The sequence below is a fragment of the Carassius auratus genome, chromosome 3 (genome assembly GCF_003368295.1).
Source record: "Carassius auratus strain Wakin chromosome 3, ASM336829v1, whole genome shotgun sequence".
NCBI classification, from domain to species: Eukaryota; Metazoa; Chordata; class Actinopteri; order Cypriniformes; family Cyprinidae; genus Carassius; species Carassius auratus.
Genome location: NC_039245.1, coordinates 6,226,280 through 6,246,138, shown reverse-complemented (window position 1 = coordinate 6,246,138; position 19,859 = coordinate 6,226,280). Strand labels below are relative to the sequence as shown.

The window sequence follows — 19,859 nt, the reverse complement described above, 5'->3', positions numbered from 1 at the left end:
CTCATCCTCCATCCACCTGCTACTCTCTGTCAATTCTTACTGGTTTCAATAAAGTCCTGCATACCACTAACCCTCTGCCATCAGTCTGTCTGTTACATATATAATAAAAGTAAAGTATTTTTGGGTGAACTCTCTTTAAGTGCTCACAGGAACCCTCTTCCTAAAGCTAGACCGCTCTGGCCAAAGAATTCAAAGAATTCAAACTTGGCAGATGTGAAAATGTCTGCCAATTTCATCCTCTAAAAGCAAAGAGTGTCCTCCTTACACACACAGAAAAACTCTGCATATTTCTCTATTTGTTCACGCTTCCATCTTTGATGTCTCCATTTGAATGGGGAGTGCTGCATAAAGAAAAGTGTCCTATTAAAATGGGCAGCAGACAGGCAGAGTGCATGAGCATGTCTGTGCTTTGTGTCTGATGAGCGCTCCAGCTCGTAATTGCACATCAACACAGAGGAGGACGAGGGACGGCGTCGGCCTTCTATGACTCCCTCTGAGTGTTTTAGACACAGAGAAAGAAAGGACAGCTCAAACTCAGAGAAACGCTGGGCTAATGAGGAGTCTCTTTCGCCACTAGTCCGCTGTAAAGCAATTTGCTTGTCTACTTCTCTCTCTCTCTCTTTTCTTTTCCCTTCATGCCTCAATTGTTAATCGCTATGTTAACCAATTACTGTATAACCAAAGTAGTATGCCAAAGATGGGGAACAGCGAGAGTGACCACAAGGACACTTTATCGGCAAGGACACTATGTGGTAAAGCCTGAATACATGAATAATTCAAACCTCAATACACCAACAGTGGTTTGAAATGTTTTTTGTTTTTTTTTACATTATTAGTTAATTATAACAGCAGTAGCACTGTTTATATATATCCGTAGTAAAAGACCTGTATTTGCAATGACAAATTTATCTATTTCTGTATTCAGATAGTTGATGTGGGCCACAGTTTTTCTAAAACTAAAACTATTAATAATCATTTCCAGTCATTTAAATAAAGGTGAAAAAAAAAAACATGTATAAGAGCACAAAACTTTAGAAATTGTGAAATCTCGCTATATATATATATATATATATATATATATATATATATATATATATATATATATATATATATATATATATATAAACACACACACACATTTTTTAGCAATTAACAAAATTGCTAAAACTTAGAACTGAAAATAAAATCTAATTAAAAATATTCATAAATAGTCTAACAATAATATTAACAAATACATCAAGCCCATTTTTGAAACCAGCACAATTATGGTTTCCAAATAGTAATTATAATTTTTTTTAATTCATAATTATTTAGTGTAACTATTTTTTTTATATTACAAATATTTCTTTAGACACATCCATAGCAAACAGTCAGTTTTGAGAAAGAAAAAAAGCTAAGTACACACTCACCAAAAAAATAAAAAATAAAAAAATAATATATATATATATATATATATATATATATATATATATATATATATATATATATATATATATATATATATATATATATATATATATGTGTTGTTAGAGTTGGGGCAACCTTTGTATGTTAAACTGTATGTTAATAGTATTTTCAAATCCAATGATTTTCTTTAATTCAAAATGTAGAAAAATAACAGCGGCATAAAGTTAAAACAATCTTTTTTAAAAGCACGATACAAACCTCAGAGCTTGAGAAAATGTTAAAATCCTTTCACATTCTCATCCTAAGTTTGCAACTTTGTGTCATAAATGAAAAATAATTTGACATTCACATATCACATTTTCAGAAAAACAACTGTTACCTCAATATGGCATTAATGGCTTTCACCTTGTGCGATTGCACTCTGAAAGCGTCAGCTGGGAAGCTGAGAGCACATTAGTCTCTGATTGAGAAAGAGAAGTACAAGCTTAACAAAAGGAAAACATGGCCAGGTATTGTGATAGCAACCAGTACTGTGTTATTCCCCTGTCGAAGAGAGCAACCTGGCATCCCTCTTTTCAAAACAAAAATAAATCAATCAAATTAAAGACTTTATTTTGTATTAAATAAACTTTTATACACTAAAAATATATAAAGTTTCGGTAATGCCTAAAATGCGTCAAGTTAGATTAAATATAATTATCATTATTATTTTTTTTTTATTAGGCCCAAAATACCAAAATAAAATCATTCATTTTGGAGGATGCCCAAAAATAAAATAAAATAAAATAAAATACTTCAATTTAAATAAATACTATTTAAAATAAATTATTATTTAATAATTTTAGGGCATGACGAAAATGAAATAATAATAAAAATAGTAAAACATTTTATATTATTTAATAATTATATTAATCATTTTAGGGAATTTAGCAATTTTTTAATGTTTGTTAATTTTTAATAATTAAGAATGTTTCTTTAATACAAGTGAGATTACTATTTGCCATGTTAAATAGCCTGCTGAGGTGACTGTCAGGTTTGGAGAAATGAGTGCTGAGATGGACAGCCTATGGAGCTGAGGCCCTACGACTGCTACCATGGCAACAGCAGGTAGGTGCTACAGAACCTGGCAAACAGCGAATGTCAATTAACACAGACATGTAGATAAAGTGTAGTGGCTGTGAGCAGAGACGCATTGAAGTAGGCTCTGTTCGTTTCCTGGCAGTAGACAAGAGCAAATGAGTGAATATAACACTGAGCAATGACAGACAGAGCGAAGGAATATCTGCCTTGTGTCACAGCAAGACATCAGTATGTATTCAGTCCTCTCTGATGCAGCTTCTGACTGGATTGGTGTTTTGGCGATAAAGCTGAAGCCAAGAAGAGACAGACAGATACACCTGCCTCCATTAATCCAGATACTGATCATCAACCAGTGCAGTCCGTAGATCACTGCAGACAATGAGATACAGGCTTTAACCTCTCGGGAGACTTGAGAGGAGAGAGGATGTACAATATACCCGGCCCTCTCCTTCAAACCATCTAGGGATTTGTTTGGGACTCTGAAGGAGGCTGCACAATGTTTACTGCCTGGATATGATCTCAAAGGAGACATTACACAAATATAGAGCAGCACCAAAAGCCACACACACTCACAAACACACTTTAATTGCCCAAGAGGGGATATGGAGCTGAGGGCTTCACTGCACATCCCCACATCAATGGCTGTCTGGAAACCTTACCAATCATCACCAAAACCAGACGATTAGACTTCTCTGACTCTACAGGCAACGATCTGTGGCTGATTTTATAGCTTTATAACAACAGAAGATTCCTCTCATCTGTTTCCCCTAACTTAAAAAAAAAGATGCAAATGCCCCAACCCAAAAGAGTCCTTGGTCAACTTCAAGTTGTAGTTAGTAGCAACTGATACCACAGAACAATGAACGCTTATGTGTCCATCGCAACAAGCTTGTGAAATTCTCTAAAAAGCTACAACCTTCAAAATACAGTACATTTGTAGTGAAGGTCATGGTGATAATGCTGGGCTAGTTGATGAGTGAACGTCTCCAATTTATTTATCTTCTGTTATATTTGTATAATTTCAAGTTCGTGGAATAATTATTACTGCATGTATGGTACATGCGTTCAGTGCATGATAGTGCATGCACCACATGCTTACCTACATCAAATAAACTTTAATACAAGAAAAAAAAATGGGAATACCTAATAAGCTTCAAACTTGTACCAACCCGGGAGTAAGATCTTCGGCACAGAAATTCTCAGTCATTCTTAAAAATTATTTAAAAAAAACTTGTTTAGCATGAGAATCCATCTCTTTAACACTTTTAACAAGTCTGAATACACGAAACACCATTGTACACCCTCCCCCCCCCCCCAAAGTAAAATGTAAAAATAAAATGTATTTAATTATTTACACTTAATGTGTTATTTAGGGATAAAAGGATTCGGTAGAGTAGCACTTTATTTTGTCATTTCTCCGATCACAAATTCGGACCTGGTTTTCTGTGTACATGGTGTGTTATGCAATGAAATGCATAAAAGGACAGCATAAGTCATTATAATAAGAAATTATGTTCCCACTGGATGCAACAACTGCCTCATTTGAAATGGGTTTTATTGTTTTTGTCCTGGGACACGCCATAACAGTATATGTAGAGGGGAGTAACATTTCCGTCAGACGCTTGAAACATTTGGCCAATCACAACGCACTGGATAGCTGGCCAATCAGAGCACACCTCGCTTTTCAGAGCGATGAGCTTTGTAAAAATTGATGCATTTCAAAAAGCAGGGCATAGAGGAGAACAAATTATGTACATTACCTGGAAAATAATGTGTTTTTTTACCTTACACCACATAAACACTTTTCATAACACCAAATACACAAAATACTCTTTTTAGCAACATCATATGACCCCTCTAACACCGAATGCACACAGCACTAAAAATACTTTACATGCGTCTTCTTTCTCATCCATTTATGTTCACTTAAGACAAAAAGCGCTTGTGTTTATGATGATATACTGACATACCGTAAGTTTTCTGCATACTGGAAATACACGGAACAGTCCGAGAATGGACACAAACCGGGAACCCACATGACCGCTGACCACTGTTCTCTGTGTACACGTTTGTGCTTCATGTGCCCTGCACTCAAACAGGGCGCAAGTTAAAATGTGAATGCAGGAGTCGTTAAGCAGAATCTAAATGCATGCTTCTTATGAAATACCTGGTTCTTCGATACCCAACCCTAATAATAGCATAATCATTTATTATTTAATTTTGTTTACAAAATGTTGTATTTATATTTAGATATTTGAAAAACTCAGAAACCAATTGAGAGGCAAAATCATTCATATATCAATATCGTTAATCAAAATCTGTAATAAACTCAGTAATAAAATCTGTATTAGAATTGACAACAATATCCCTTTAAAGCTACAAAACAGTAACTCGAATCAGTTAAATTGTGTGTCCTCACATATGTACTATATGTGTTTACTCTTGGAGGATTGCATAGATTTAACCTGTGTGTGTGTGTGTGTGTGTGTGTGTGTGTGTGTGTGTGTGTGTGTGTGTGTGTGTGTGTGTGTGTGTGTATGTGTGTATGTGGTGCTTGCTATGCGCAGAGCTAATGAAATGCAAACAACCCAAGCCGAGAGCAGTGACGTGATCTATGCTCTGCTGCTAAAAGAGGAGGAGGGCAGAGATGTTGTGCGGTGTTTGTCCATTTGCGTCTGTGTGTACGTGAGGCCCTTGGGGACCGCATGCTCTACAGAGTATGTGCAGTGGGGGGTGGGGGGTGGGAGGGGGGTGCAGACAGAGGCAGGCTGGTGAATAAATCATGGAATGATAGCGAGAGTGTGCCGCCCGCAGCCGTGCCGCCCAGTACGACTGTAGCTTTGCCAAAGTCAAAAAGAAAAGGTCAAGGAGAATGGAGAAGGATGTGTGGAAGAATCGTTCACCAGTGCGGTGCAGAACGTAAACCAGAACAAAACCCTAGCTTATGTGATTGTGTATAGGTGTGGAAAAGGTTTCAGTTGTGTTTCTATGCTATTTTTGCTTTCTTTTATGTAAAGCACTTTGAATTACCATTGTGTGCGAAATGTGCTATATGAATAAACTTGCCTTGCCTTGCTTATGTCACCTGCCTCTCCCGGCATCAGCCAAATGTGTGTTTAACAGTAGTGATACCCAGCCCCTCAGGCAGTGTGAGTGTGTAATTAAAGCTCTGTCACACCGCACACAGAACAGTGGGGGTGATATAATGTATCTGCAGCGAGGCATTTCTGCAACTGATGGCCTACTGCTGACTGCTATTATGCATAATGACCTCCTGGCATAAAAAAATGCTATACACAGCTAATGTTTCATACCCCTAATACACACAGTTGGCCACAGAATTACTGCCAAGGCATCTGCCAGCATAAAAAAATCAGGATGTTTAGGATTTTTTGTTGAGTAACAGTTACAGCATTACAGTAAGTACAGCATTAACCATGCATTGGAGTATTGAGATGTGTTAATCTGACAATTAAAATTTCACAATCCATAATTATCAGTTTATTTGTATTCTCAGTTGTAAAATATCACCACTTAGGTGCAAATTGTGCCTCCTGTTAAATTTTTTTTAACTACAAGCTACTTAAATTTGAAAAAGTAGTTACATGCTCCCAATTTAAAAGATGCTAACTACATAAAAGACAAAGGGGCAATGGTTTTGTTATAAATATATAACTATCCACCGATGTAATTTTACGAGAGCCATGTTTTCTGGCACAAAAGTTGCAAAATAAATATAAGTTAGGGTGAAACTATTACAAATGAAGAAATACATTAGGAAATAAATTATTCATAAGTAAAAATATTATTTATGTGAACTACATTGAAAGTATTGGGGTCAGAAAGAGGAAAAAACTGAATACCTTTAATTCGGCAAAGAATGAAGATAACTGATCAAAAGTGACAGTAAAAGTTTTATAATGTTAAAAAAATACATATTTATTTCAGAGAGATGCTACTCTTCTGAAGCTTCTATTCATCAAAGAAAATATTGAAAATATTTATATAAAATTATACAAAGCTGCTTTCAATATAATATTAATAAAAATAAAAATAAAAGTTTCTTGAGCAGCAAACCAGCACATTAAAAATCTTACTGACCCCGAACATTTGAATGGTGGTTTAAGTAAAAAATAATGAACAGCATCATTATGATTTTTTTTTCAAAGAGCAACAGTTTCTGGGAAACAAATTTTAAACAACTGAAAATTTAGTTAAGTGGCATCATTCTTTTAGCAAATCATATAGTTCAGTATTTGGCATGGAAAACATTGGGGTTGGGTAGATAAGTCTTGGCTGAAGAGTGGAGCAGCTGACATAACTGATAGAGAAGACATAACTTGATTAGCGCTCATGGGGCAGCGCTTGCTTCATTAAGACATAATATCTTTTAATCTTCCCTTGAAAATGATATGCCTAATTCCTGCACATGATTTTATTCGCTGGTCTATGTGTGCCCTGGTACAGTGCTCCTGTCTCAGATAATCCAATTAACACAATGCTGCGACAGGCCTCCGGGAGATACACTGAAACAAAAGCAGTTTTCTACAGAGGCAAGACCACTGAGAAGCTGGGAGTGTATCTCAAGTGTAACCTGACTAAATCTGTGGAATGAATTAAAAATTGAGTATTTCATGACAAAATGCATACTTTTGCACAGTAAAAACGGGTACGTTTTATCAACAGAAACGTAAAGTCACTTCATTTTATGCAGTTCTAATCCTAAAACGAACATTTTTTTGATTATTATTTTTTTTTTTTTATGAAGTAGGATTTTGGAACAGTTACATTTCACAACTGGCAGGGCTACCTATGAAAAGTTATTTAGCTTATTTTGTAATTGTTTTGCCCCATCAAAGCCTTCAAAAAAAATTCCACACAAAGACAAGCCAAGACAAATGTAGCTGTGTCATTAGAATCTGTGTGCTGTGGCATTTTAGTGGTTAGGGAACCACAACAAACTACCCAAAACATTGATGATAAATGATTCCTCTGAAAGCTATGTAAATCTGAATAATGAGCCAAGACATGTAAAAATGTTAGGTGCAGATGCAGAAAAATGCAAAGCAATTTACAAGCAGGCTAACATTTTCATGGCCCACTAACTGTTCATTTTAAGACAATCTAAATTGCACTTTCATGGACCCCTTTAACTAAGAACACTTGCCAGGGCTCATTAGCTGGAGCTTAAACAATAACACATTTGTGAATCGGCTGTCATCCACATCTGAAGTGACTATCCATCATCAACACATAGCTTAAAGGAGCTTCTAAAGGAGGGAGAGGCAAAGGAGAACACTTGTAATTTCCCTCTCTATCCGTCTCAAGTGTGACCCGTAAGGGTGAGGAACACAACCCTCTGGTTGCAGCATATCAAGCATCAATGCCCTGATTGCCAATTGATGCATGAACAAACTTGCAGCCATCAAATCAAGTCAGACGAAGCTATATTTTCAGAGATGCCAATCAAAGAGCCTTATTCCTGCCTGGCAGGGAGTCTTCTTTAAAGCTGAAGAGACTGCAGGCAGCGGCACAGGCAGACGTGCCAGTATCTCATTAGATTTAGATCCCCATACAGCTGAAAAATAACCCCATTAGGGTTTCTATTTAATATCAATGAACACGTATCCCAGTAATCATCCCCATAGCTTTCATTTATAACATATGGGCAGAGCCGATTAGAAATCTCCATCTCAATACATGGCAGTTTTTATGAGGTTTGGATTGATTGCAACACTAAATCTGATTGTTCATATTGGTCTTGCTAAACAATTTTATTCTCGTTTTTATAACTCAGACTTGTGCTGAGGAACAATTTCACTTTGTGTTAACCATATACATGAGCCACTAAGATTTGAATACACCAGGTAGTAGAAAATCAACAGAGACCTGGCAATACTATATTACACCAATATCTGGGGCGTGATATGATAATTATGCCAATCTTTGTTACCCTTATACCTAGAGAAGGCTATAACTGATAGCTTTCTCTATGTTTTATTATATATTTCAATGTTTTCCAACAGTACTGTACAGTATACAATATAAATGAATATGCTATGATGATATTGATATTAATTCATGTTTCTAATGTATCTGAGACAGTGATGGCAGTGAATGGACATACTTACTCATTCTGTTGCAGGGGACTGTGAAGTTCCCTGTCTGTCTGCTTCTTTTCCCTGACCTTGGGATTCCATCACAACTTCCCTTTAGCTCACTGACCTTCACCTGGATGTGGCTAAACATCAGTCATATATCATAAAATCTCTTCTAATCTCTCAATAATGACCATTCGCTCAATAGAGCTGCATGTTATCTGCGTGTCCTGATGGGACAGAACAGGTCAAAGCATCCTGACCTATTAACCTCTCTGGCTAGACACACTGATGTGTGGGACATATGCTCGGGCTGGTACTCCAGACTGCTCAGGGAACTCCTATAAGTCAGAGGTCAAAGGTCAAGGCGTCTGGCTGAGCTAGTTGACCCGACGCAGCCCTCTTACCCAGTTAACGGCTCTCCGATTGTTATCTGATCAAAGTGCCCTTCAAAGCTCTCAGAGGAATAATGCACACAGACAGAAAATGCATGACCCATCTCACTTCTAAAAATCATTGGCTGCTCAGCTGATTGAATGGAAAAATGAGGAAATCTGAATCCTCCATTCAAACTGATGCTCCTTTTGCGAAGACCAGATGGAGACCTTTATACCTTTTTAGCATTTTATATAACCGCTCCACATTTGTTCAGAAAAAAAAAAATCCATTTATATCTATTTCTCTTCCTGGATTTTCTCTTTTCGATATTGTTTTCAAGACTGTTGTTAAAACTCTGCATTTAATAGTAGATACAATGGAAGACAATAAAAAAACAGTCATTTAAACTGACATCAAGCCTGTGGACAGGGAAGCAGCCGATACAGCTGTTATTTGAGCTGACAGAAGAGATTTCTGCTTTTGCTGCTCTTTTTCTCCAAAACATCTAGGGCAATGCACCACTGTATGTTTGGAAGCCACACAAACACTTGCATGTGTGAGAAAGGCAAAAGAAGGCTGCGATAGGATGACAGCAGTGGGTTTATTAGAAGGTATCTGATCGATATCCATTAGAGTTTTAATTTGCTGTGAGCTTCTGCAGGGAGTCGTGGGAGGATGATTGCTCTGAGACTGTTTGGATGAGTTCCTCGACCAGTCTGCCTTACTCTCTCCGTTAATGAGATCTCGCTGCTCTAGAGCACAGACACACAAACCTATTTCAGCCTTTCAAATAAGCGGAGGCTTTTTCTCACATACACACAAGTGTGAACGAGTTGTGCAGGGTGCAAAGACACACATTCGAAGGAAAACTTAAGCACAGAAAGAACTTTCTTGAGCCTGCACTGCAGTTTAAATGAACCAATATTTAGCTACGGTAGGGAAAGGAATATGCTATATACTATCTTAAACACTATAGGCTCACTATGAAACTGCTCTATACAACTCATGCACTATAATCTAAGTCTTCTGAAGTCATACGATAGATTTGTGTGAGGACCTGACACAAATGGAAGTTGTTATTCACTGAAACCTCACTGAAAGAGAGTCATAAAACAGACATTAAGATTTTTCAAATGGAAAAAACCATGTTGAACTACAGATAAGCCCTTACAGAATGAATGCGACTAGACTCACTTCAGAATCCATGCCACTAGCCAAGCAGTCACTGCTTATCTAACTTTCTTACACATTTTCTTCTCTCCAGAAGACAGAATAATATACAGAGCAACATGCTGACTGAGAATGTTTTCTGGATGAAAAATGCTTGTTTCTTCAGCTATAAACTAACAAGTTCAATTCATTCAATTATAATCAAACGAAGCAGGTAATTAACCACATAAGCTTAAACTTACAGGAAAACTCCTTACTCTCAGGAAAGTAGATCTCAAGGAGCAGGATTGGGTGAACATAAACTACAACCTCAATATATACTGTACATTTAAATCGGCTGCTCAATGTTATTTGGGTGTTATTTTAGAATGATTCATATACAATTATGATATCTAATCTTGTTTTTGCTTTTTCATTTTGATTTAGGTCTATTTAGCTTTTTATATCAGTTTTAGTTTTAGTCATTTTAGTACTTAAGTTCAATCAGTTGACAAGATAAAGTTTATGTTTTTCATCTAATATTTATATTAATATTTTTTTAGCTATTTGAATTAACAAAACATTAGTTAACAATATCCCATAGCACTGTTTGGGTAATGAACCAGAATACTGGCAAATGCTCTGTATTATAAATGTTTAGAGGTGTATTATGGGAAGAACTCAGGCTGCTTCTGTCCCTGTGAGGCGGTTTTGTAGCATATGTGAGTTGGCAGACATGTCTTCAGTAGTAACAGGATTGTCTGTGAGCTCTTTATAATTAGGACTCCAGAGATTTCTTACAGGTCTCTTTTTTTCTGGCTTTGTTTTCTTTTTGCCTTCACCATTCCACCTCCTTCTCAGAAAAAAAAAAAAACATAAAAAAAAGCAAAAGCATTGCAAAACCAGTGCAATCTTGCTGAGATGGCAGTTCCATGCAGGATGAATCACTCTGTCTGTTTACTGCCGCTTTTGACACCCGTGTGATTAAATACTACAGCATCACTCTTCATCACACTTGGGTTTTTTGTTCTTTCTCTCTTTAATACATGCTAGAAACACTCTAGAAATGCTCTATGAATCTGCAATAACATGTGAACACACACCTGTACACTATATGATCATCAAATCCAATCCAATAGCCAATGTCGCTGTTAAAATTTAAAGGGGAAAAACAATGAATGCAAAAAAAAAAAGTTGCAAGTAATAGAAAATTGAAAGCATGTGAGTGTATCTCAGGTGTAACCTGACTAAATCTGTGGAATGAATTAAAAATTGAGTATTTCATGACAAAATGCATACTTTTGCACAGTAAAAACAGGTACGTTTTATCAACAGAAACGTAAAGTCACTTAATTTTATGCAGTTCTAATCCTAAATCATTTACATTATGATTCTACATCATCTAATCCTAACATGGAAAAGGGCACATTAAAGAGAAAGGAAGAGGGGATGAGAAGATAATAGCAAAAATACAGTGTCAGGACTAAGGAATGCAAGTGATTTTTGCTTTTTAAAGTCATTATTTAAAAAGGTAAGTCCCAAATGGTTCTTTGCAGAATATTTTTGATAAAACGGCATAATTAAAGCCATCTCCTCCTCGCCGCGTGTGTTCAGAGGGAACTACACAAAGAGGGACCCCCCTACAACAAGCAGATTAGGAACAAGCAAGCTGTCAGATACCCGTGATCCTCTTTGCTCCTTCAAATCTCCTCTGGGTTTTAATTGTGCTTCGGCTCAGGCCACTGGTGAGCTAATTGCACTTTTGTCGAATGCCAAGTAGAGTAATTTACCTAAAAATGAGGCTGTTTCCTTGGCAACCTACATCATTCACAGGGGCAAGTCTCTGCTAACTGTGACAAACTCAAATACTGTGCATCTTACATATACTTGACTCAAAGCTGACAACAACATCATCAACATATAGCATTACAGACAGATAGAGAGACAGACAGACAGACAGACATGTACCTTCTGAAAGCTTTACTTCGTTACTGTACTTAAGTACATTTTTCAAGTATCTGTACTTTACTGGAGTAGTTTTATTTTGAGCAACTTTTACTTTTACTTCACTACATTCCAAAGCATAAAATCGTACTTTTTACTTCACTACATTTCATAAAACATATCGTTACTCCCTATAATATATCACGTGCTCCGACACGCAGAAGCGGTGTCTGATTCATCATGAACGAACTGAGTCTTTTCAAAAGAAACTTTTAAATCGGATCGCGAATCGCACCAAACGATTCGTTTACGAATTAGAATGATCCGATTGCAGCTGTTCTGGAGTCGACCACTCACTGATTCAAATGAACCGTTTAGTGCGAGTCTCCAGAAGTAAGAACCGGGAGATCTTGTGAGCGCGCGTGCGTCTGATGTTGCTAAAAGTAAGTTATGTCGAAATTTTGGATTAATTATTGTAACCGAAAATCATATTTAGGTCAAAACTGTCAGTTGTTTGGGAACTAAATCCGTTGTAAAGAGTGTTTTAAAGATCTATTTAATAAGCCCACTGAAATGCTCGAGTGCAGACGATGCAGACACATCAATTTTAGGTAAAAAAAAAAACAACAACAACAAAAAACCCCATAAAATAACACAGATTAAATACAATAACTCATGCACGTTCAAATTCACCGCTGCCGTAATGTTAACAGTTTTATTAAAATGTCCTATGTTACGTCTGTTTTTATATTGTTTATCGACAGTAACGTTATACATATGTATATTGTTTGGATTAACTAGACGAGCAGACAGACATGAATGTTCATCGTACTGAAAATAAGTAAATATTGTTAGCTGATGCTAACTGTCTAGCTAACAAGCTTGTTAGTGCTAAGTTGATGTAATTTTTATAATGTCCAAATATTTTTATTCAGCCACATATACAGATTACATCTGGTTAGAAAAGAAAGGATGTGATGTTCAGAACATGGTAACTACAGTAATTATCAGTGGGAAGAGATGCACCCCGTTTGGCTAGGGGTGTTTTTAAACCACAGACAAGATTTGAGAAGGAAAAAATCATTATGAAATTTGTTTTATTATTTTTTCCTTAAAATGTTCTTCCTAACTTCAGGCCTTATTATCATGTCATATATACAGTACAAACCAAAAGTCTGACTCTACAATTTTCATAGTCATCAAAATAAAGAAAACTCTTTGAATGAGAAGTTGTGTCCAAACTTTTGGTCTTTACTGTAACTTTGATGTTCTGTAAAACAACTAACTTTAAAATACTTTTTTCTTACTTGTGAAAATCAGATGGTCATCTCTGTTTTCTCTCAGGTACATCACAGTGTAAGCTTCACAGTGAACATTACTCTCATCCGCGTAGTCCATATCAACAACAAAAATATATCTTGACTCCATATAGTGGTTATTTAGGAAAAAATCCAAGGTATTTTGAGCAGTAGGATTATAAAAAATGTGCTAATATAAAATAAAATTAAGTAGCCTATATACAATTGCAAACATCTATCTTGCAGTACTTTTTTACTTAAGTACATAAAAAATTGAGTACTTTTGTACTTTCACTTGAGTAAAATTGAAAAAGGAGTACTTTTACTTTTACTGGAGTAATATTTTACCATATGTATCTGTACTTTTACTCAAGTACTTGATTTGTGTACTTCGTCCACCACTGCTATAAAGACAGTAATTTGTCACCACCTACTGGCGTAACGAAGCAGAAAGAGTCACCAGACAACCCCCCTGACAGGCTGTACGACTCTACTGTATGAGGAAAGGGGCAGTGAATGCAAGATTAATTCTTTATGGTAAGTTTAAAAATATAAGTCACAATAGACAAATAAATCATTTAAAATGCAACTTTTGTTGAATGCGTTTCTTATTCTTTGTAGCCAATTGATTTGACTTGAATCAACGCAATCAAACCCATGCGTCATTGTTATTTCCTTCTTCTGTGTCTCAGTTTCTCTCTCTCCAGTAAATGACAAGCATAAACCCTAACACAAGTCCTGGAGCTGCTCCTGCACGATCCGCTGTTATCACACATGCACGCTGCTCATCAGTGCTGATCTCAGGCTGACACACGGGCTCACCGCAGGGCACCACTTCATCAGACACACCGCGTCTGATCCACTCCTCCACAGGGGACAATAAAGTCACCGCAGACGCTTGGGAGCTGCTGACCACTGAGGCACAGTGATGGGTCACTTAATAAAGTGAAGTCTGTTGGATGTGTAGGTGAGTGTCACAGTCCTGTAGCTCCTGGGGTTTGGCAGAGCGCACAGATGAAAAATGGAGCTTACAGTCTTGTCAACAGACGCTGCCCAATTAGTGCCCTCAACACTAACCTGATCAGTCTAGCATCTCCAACAGCAGATGATTCACCAAATGCAATGTTTTAGAGACTGGAGAAATGCAAGGGAACAAAGTTTGGCTGGTTAAAGGAATAGCTAGCCCAGAATAACAAGAATTATTAACCCAGAATTAAGATATTTTTTAAAGAAGTTTTTAACCACAAACCATTGCTTCTGGCCAAAATAGTACCTAATCCATAAAAATGTTTCCTCCAGTGAAAAAGTCCATCCCCTGTTGTCCTCTCATAATAAAGTCTGTACTGATGAGAGTGCTTGATCTGGGTTTGTTTATTACAAACACACCGCTGTTCACAAGACGTAAACTGGTGGACTTGAGTTGTGTGAATTACTTCTGGTTTATTGTGATGTTTTTGTGTGTCTGTGTGCGTGTTTCCATCTCCTCATATATTTTTAGAGGACCTCCTCGAAGAAATATACAAAAAACATATGTATGTTCCAGATAGCCCTTTCACTGTGATGTTAAAGCAGCTGCTGAAACAGACGAGTCATCTGTATATCTCACTTGTGTTCAGTCCCAGTGCCACTATTCATGTTTATTCCTCTTAATTAGCTCCCTATCTTTCCCTCTCACTCTCTTTCTCACTTTATAATAAGTGGGTCACTGGCAAGGGCTCAGAAAAGCCTGGTGCAGATTATTTTTAGAACTAAACAACTGTTGGCTAAGAGGCACATTTAGTGTTACGTCTAGTCTGTGTGGTTAATTTGCAGTGGAATACTTAAATAAAAACATGAACCATAGTGCACAAACTCAATATGTTTGAAAAAGGAATGAATTAAAATGCAAAAAATAATGGCTGCTATTTTGATTTGTTCATTTTAAAAAGCATAAAAAAAATATTGTGTTGTTTTAGTATTATTCATAGGCTATACTATTTTGAATTGTATTATCTTTTTATTTTATTTTAGTGTTTAGTGTAGGTTTTACTAACAAATTAATAATAAATAAATAAATAATTAAATAAAATAATAATAAATAATTAAATTAAGAATACATTTTGCTTAAATTTATTATTATTTCCCGTTCAGTTTGAGTCATTTCAGGAATTAAACTGATTTTATTTCATTTTGTCACCAAGGCAAAATTTATTTTTTTGTTGTTGTTTTTGTAAGGTTAATTACTTTTTTTTTTTTTTTTAAACAACGCAAACATTTTAATCTATTTTAAAGTTATAAAATGACTGGTAAGAGGTTAACATTTATTCAACTTAACTAGGAGACAGTATTCCCTGTTGAGCTGACCGTCATCATGCTAATGGTATACAGTTTCAACTTACTGCAGAGACAATATCCTGCAAACCATCACCATGGCATTGCAGCAGGTCTGTCTGTCTGTCTAATGTTCTTCTGTGAAGGATAAAAAAAAAATATTTGTAAATAATGAAGCGGATTAAAAAATAAAATTCTTGGATGGACAGATGCAAGTCGGCTACACTGGTGAACGTGGTGATGAAGCTAACAGAATGCGTGTGTGTGTGTGGATTTGATTGCACCAAGCAGCTCCATTACAGAAGCAGCAGAGGGATTCTGTGGGTTTAAATGTGCAAATAGTATTCATTTAGGAGAGAATTATGCTCTCCTAACCTTATAGTCTATATACCTAATGGCCCAATTCTGCTGGCAAGAGGTCTCCATCATACAGGCTCCAGGGCAGAGTTATTTTCTAATTGACCAGTCCTGCTCTATACAGACAAAATAATAAACACAATCTTCAGCTGGAGGTTAAGATGTTAGCTTCATTACACTAATTCAGGCTAGGTGAAAAAAGGCAGCTCTTTAAGAGTTGCTGCAAATTGAACCACTATTGATATTTTAATATTTCTTTTCAGCAGCCTAATTTGACCTCTCTGCTCATCTTGTAATCAGCTCACTCAGGGACAGTTAAGTAAGTTAACGCATGCAAAACTCGCAGCTCTAAACAGAACACAGTAAAGTTTGTGGGAGGCTGTGCTTTTTAATCACTAATTATGCCAATGAGGTTTTGCTATTTAAGTCACTGAGTTCTGCGCTGATGACTGTGTGTGTGTGTGTGTGTGTGTATAGAGTGCTACCACACTGTAATCTCACATATATTCATGTCTTCTAATGAAAATCACATCTAATAGTATTATCATTTAAAAATGTGTATTTTTTTCATGTAAGCAATTTCCAAAATGAGGATAACCTTTAAGAAATGTAGTAATTAAAGCATCAAACCAAGTAAAAATGTACTCAACAGTTCTGTTCCACTTCTGAGTTCTGATATTTCTTATATCATGTTTTTACTGACAAAAATCTAAATATATATATATATATATAAAATATTAGTTTTAAAAAAAAAATTTCAATCATCAGCTTTCATCAATTTAGTCATGAATGTTTGAGAGAAATTAATATATTTTTGTAAAAACCAAATAAAGCATCTATTATCTTAAAAATATGATTAATAAAAGGAAAATGATTTGTGCAGATGCAAATTACATGTATGTTAAATTAGTTTTAATATGTCATGTGGTGTAACACATAGACTACTAAACACCATCCAAAAATACTTAAAATCTAATTTTACAAACTCTTTTTATTGATTGTGCTCACACATTCATGACTGACATTTTTATATGGCCGATATTTTGTGAAATAAGCTAGTGAAATCAAACAGTTGATTAATCGTGGTGAAAACGTAAAAAATAGCTGGCAATTACAGCATCTAAATCATCCTTCCCCATATACCAATATATACATTTTAACCTAAAATTTTGATGCTGAAAGAAAAAAAAATCATGTCGCTGTCCATTTGACATCTCCCCCAGCAGACAAAAACTGAGGTTTCATTTGTTTTCTTTGCTTGTCTACCCTTCTCTCTTTATTGGTGTCTTGATAAAATACAATTTAAACAAAAGACAGAAGAAGAAATAAATAATCTCCTATAACGTCCAATCCAGACTCATTCTCTCTCAGCCAGTCTATTTATCAGTGCGTCTCATCTGGGCTGAGCACCTGCTGCGAGTCTGCTGAAAGGGGACTGAGCTCGTTCCAAGCCAGGTTATATTGGCCTGTCACTCATGCCATTTGTGCTGGAAAAGTGCAAGTTAGGGCAGAGAAGGGGGGCAAATAATTGGAGCCGCAAGGCTTCAGGTGTTATAGCAGATCTGCTGCTCCCTGGAGCCCCTAAAAACAGACCTGGTTTAGCATCTCCTGCTGTTACTGCACGCACTCTCAAAGACAGACTAACACAGCCTGATGATATAAAATCTCAAGCAGTGTCTTTCACCATGAGCACAATGCGGCTGAATTGCATCCAAAAGCCAAATAGACTGACTAACAAGTGTTTGTGGTGGGAATCTCACTGTTCCTGGAGTCATAACGGTTATTGCAATGGTCGTTTTAAATATGACCTAAAATAAATACAGTAATGACTGCTGAAAATTCAGCTTTGCATCCCAGGAATAAATTATATTTAAAAGTATATTAAAATAGAAAACCGTTATCTTAAAGTGTTATATTTCACAATATTACAGTTTTTACTGTATTTCAAATGAATAAATCATTTATGATCAAATAAATGGCGCCTTGATAGGCATAAGAAAATTATTTAAAAAACATAAAAAATCTTACTAATCCCAAACATTTACACAGCAGTATACATATTTTTTTTTACATTGTTTGTTATTTATTTTGAACCACACTAAGATTTCTTAAAGACATTCAAAAGTGCTATTGAGAATATTAATTATGAAATACTCAACAGCAGCTCTTTGATAGCGATCATGCAATGCTTTCTGCGTCTGGAGCCTTTAGGCAGTGAATATTCACCACTAGATGAGTGTCTGAACCTGCTCTTGGATTGCCCCTCCACACCACACAGACTCACGGGAATCAAATCAGTCACTTTTACAAATGGCCCATGTGAATTATTTATGGCCACAATAAAGTTATGGCTTCCACTAATATGGAGTTTGATGAGGTTATCCTTTAACTGAGGATCCTGGGCAAACATGAAGTATTGTTGTTTTCACAGATTTGATTAGTCTTTCATTGATTTGTCTCAGACTCAGTCCAGTGACGTGTATCTCTGACGAACAGCACCGAGGCTGCATATCTGTGGATGAAATAGACTGCAGAGTCTGAAAATAACAATAATAATAATAATATCACATGTATTTGTTGTGCCATTTTGTGTTAAATTAATTACCTTAATTTTTTTTCCTTGGCAATAACTAATCGATAAAAAAAATTGTCTTTGAAAAAACAAAAAAATCACTGCACTCCCTCTATAACATTGTTATTTTGATAAGGGCTGCATGCATTCAGATGCATTTGAGAAGAAAAAAACTAATAATTCACTGCCTCACTGTAAATAATCAAGTTGCCACAATGCATTTAACATGCATAATTTTGATTAGCATTAGCGGGGTACATATTTCCTGTCTTGTCAACACTGCTGTTTGGACCAAACAAACACATGGCCCATTCTTGAGTAAACTGGGTGTTAGGCAAGCATTAATATTCATACTTTTCCATCCAGCTTCCTCTGTCTGAGCTCCCTGAGGTATTCACGTCTGATCAGGACAAGCACTCACCCATGTGAGGAGCCTGATGGGTTCAGGAGGCCATCTCTCTTGCTCTGTTATTCATCTCTTTTCCTTCAACATTCAATTGCCTCTCTATCATGTGTAGCTCCCTCCTCCCAATCATCAAAGTCCTGGTGCTGTGGGGAAATGGAGGACGATCTCCCATCTCTTTCCTGTGATTAGCATCCTGTTGTTTCTGTGTGAACTCAAGCCGTTTAATCAAACACACAGCAGGCCTGGGTCGTAATGACCCCGAAGCGTAAGCGAAGCTGCTCTTAAAGAACACTTTGAGCTCCATTAGCTTTGCTTATAGAGAAGCAGAAAAACAAGCATCTATAGCTTCTTATAGCTAGTCCTTTAGTCAAAACAAGCAAAGAAATTCAATGTAAGAGCGGATTCAATATGATGTGATCTGATAGTACTGGTGTTATTATTTCTGAATTATTACGTTTATAAGGGAATATCAGGTTTTTTAAGTATTTCGTTAATTATTTAATATTAATAAATATTAATAGTTTATTTATTATGCACAGTGCACTTCAAATATATTTTAATTAATACTTTTGTTAAGTAAGGATAATTTTAATTGATCAAAAGTGACAGTAAAGACCTTTATGATGTTAAAAATTTATATTTCAAACGACAGCTATTCAACTTTCTATTCATCCGAGAATCCTGAAAAAAAAAATGTGTTAAGGTTTCCACAAAAATATTAAGTAGCTCAATTATTGATAGTCATAAGAAATGTTTGAGCAGCAAATCAGCATATTATAATGATTTCTGAAAGGTCATGTGACACTGAAGACTGAAGAAAATTCAGCTTTGACATCACAGGAATAAATTACATTTTAAAA

The 19,859-nt window shown here is 36.0% G+C and overlaps 1 long non-coding RNA gene across 1 annotated transcript; it reads left to right on the top strand.

Moving 5' to 3' along the window:
• Positions 1-12,456: 12,456 nt before the first annotated feature.
• Positions 12,457-15,174, top strand: LOC113041550 (uncharacterized). The gene is made up of 3 exons (XR_003275415.1): positions 12,457-12,499; positions 13,767-13,891; positions 14,047-15,174. It is a non-coding gene; the product is annotated as an uncharacterized LOC113041550 (long non-coding RNA).
• The last annotated feature ends 4,685 nt before the right edge of the window (positions 15,175-19,859 follow it).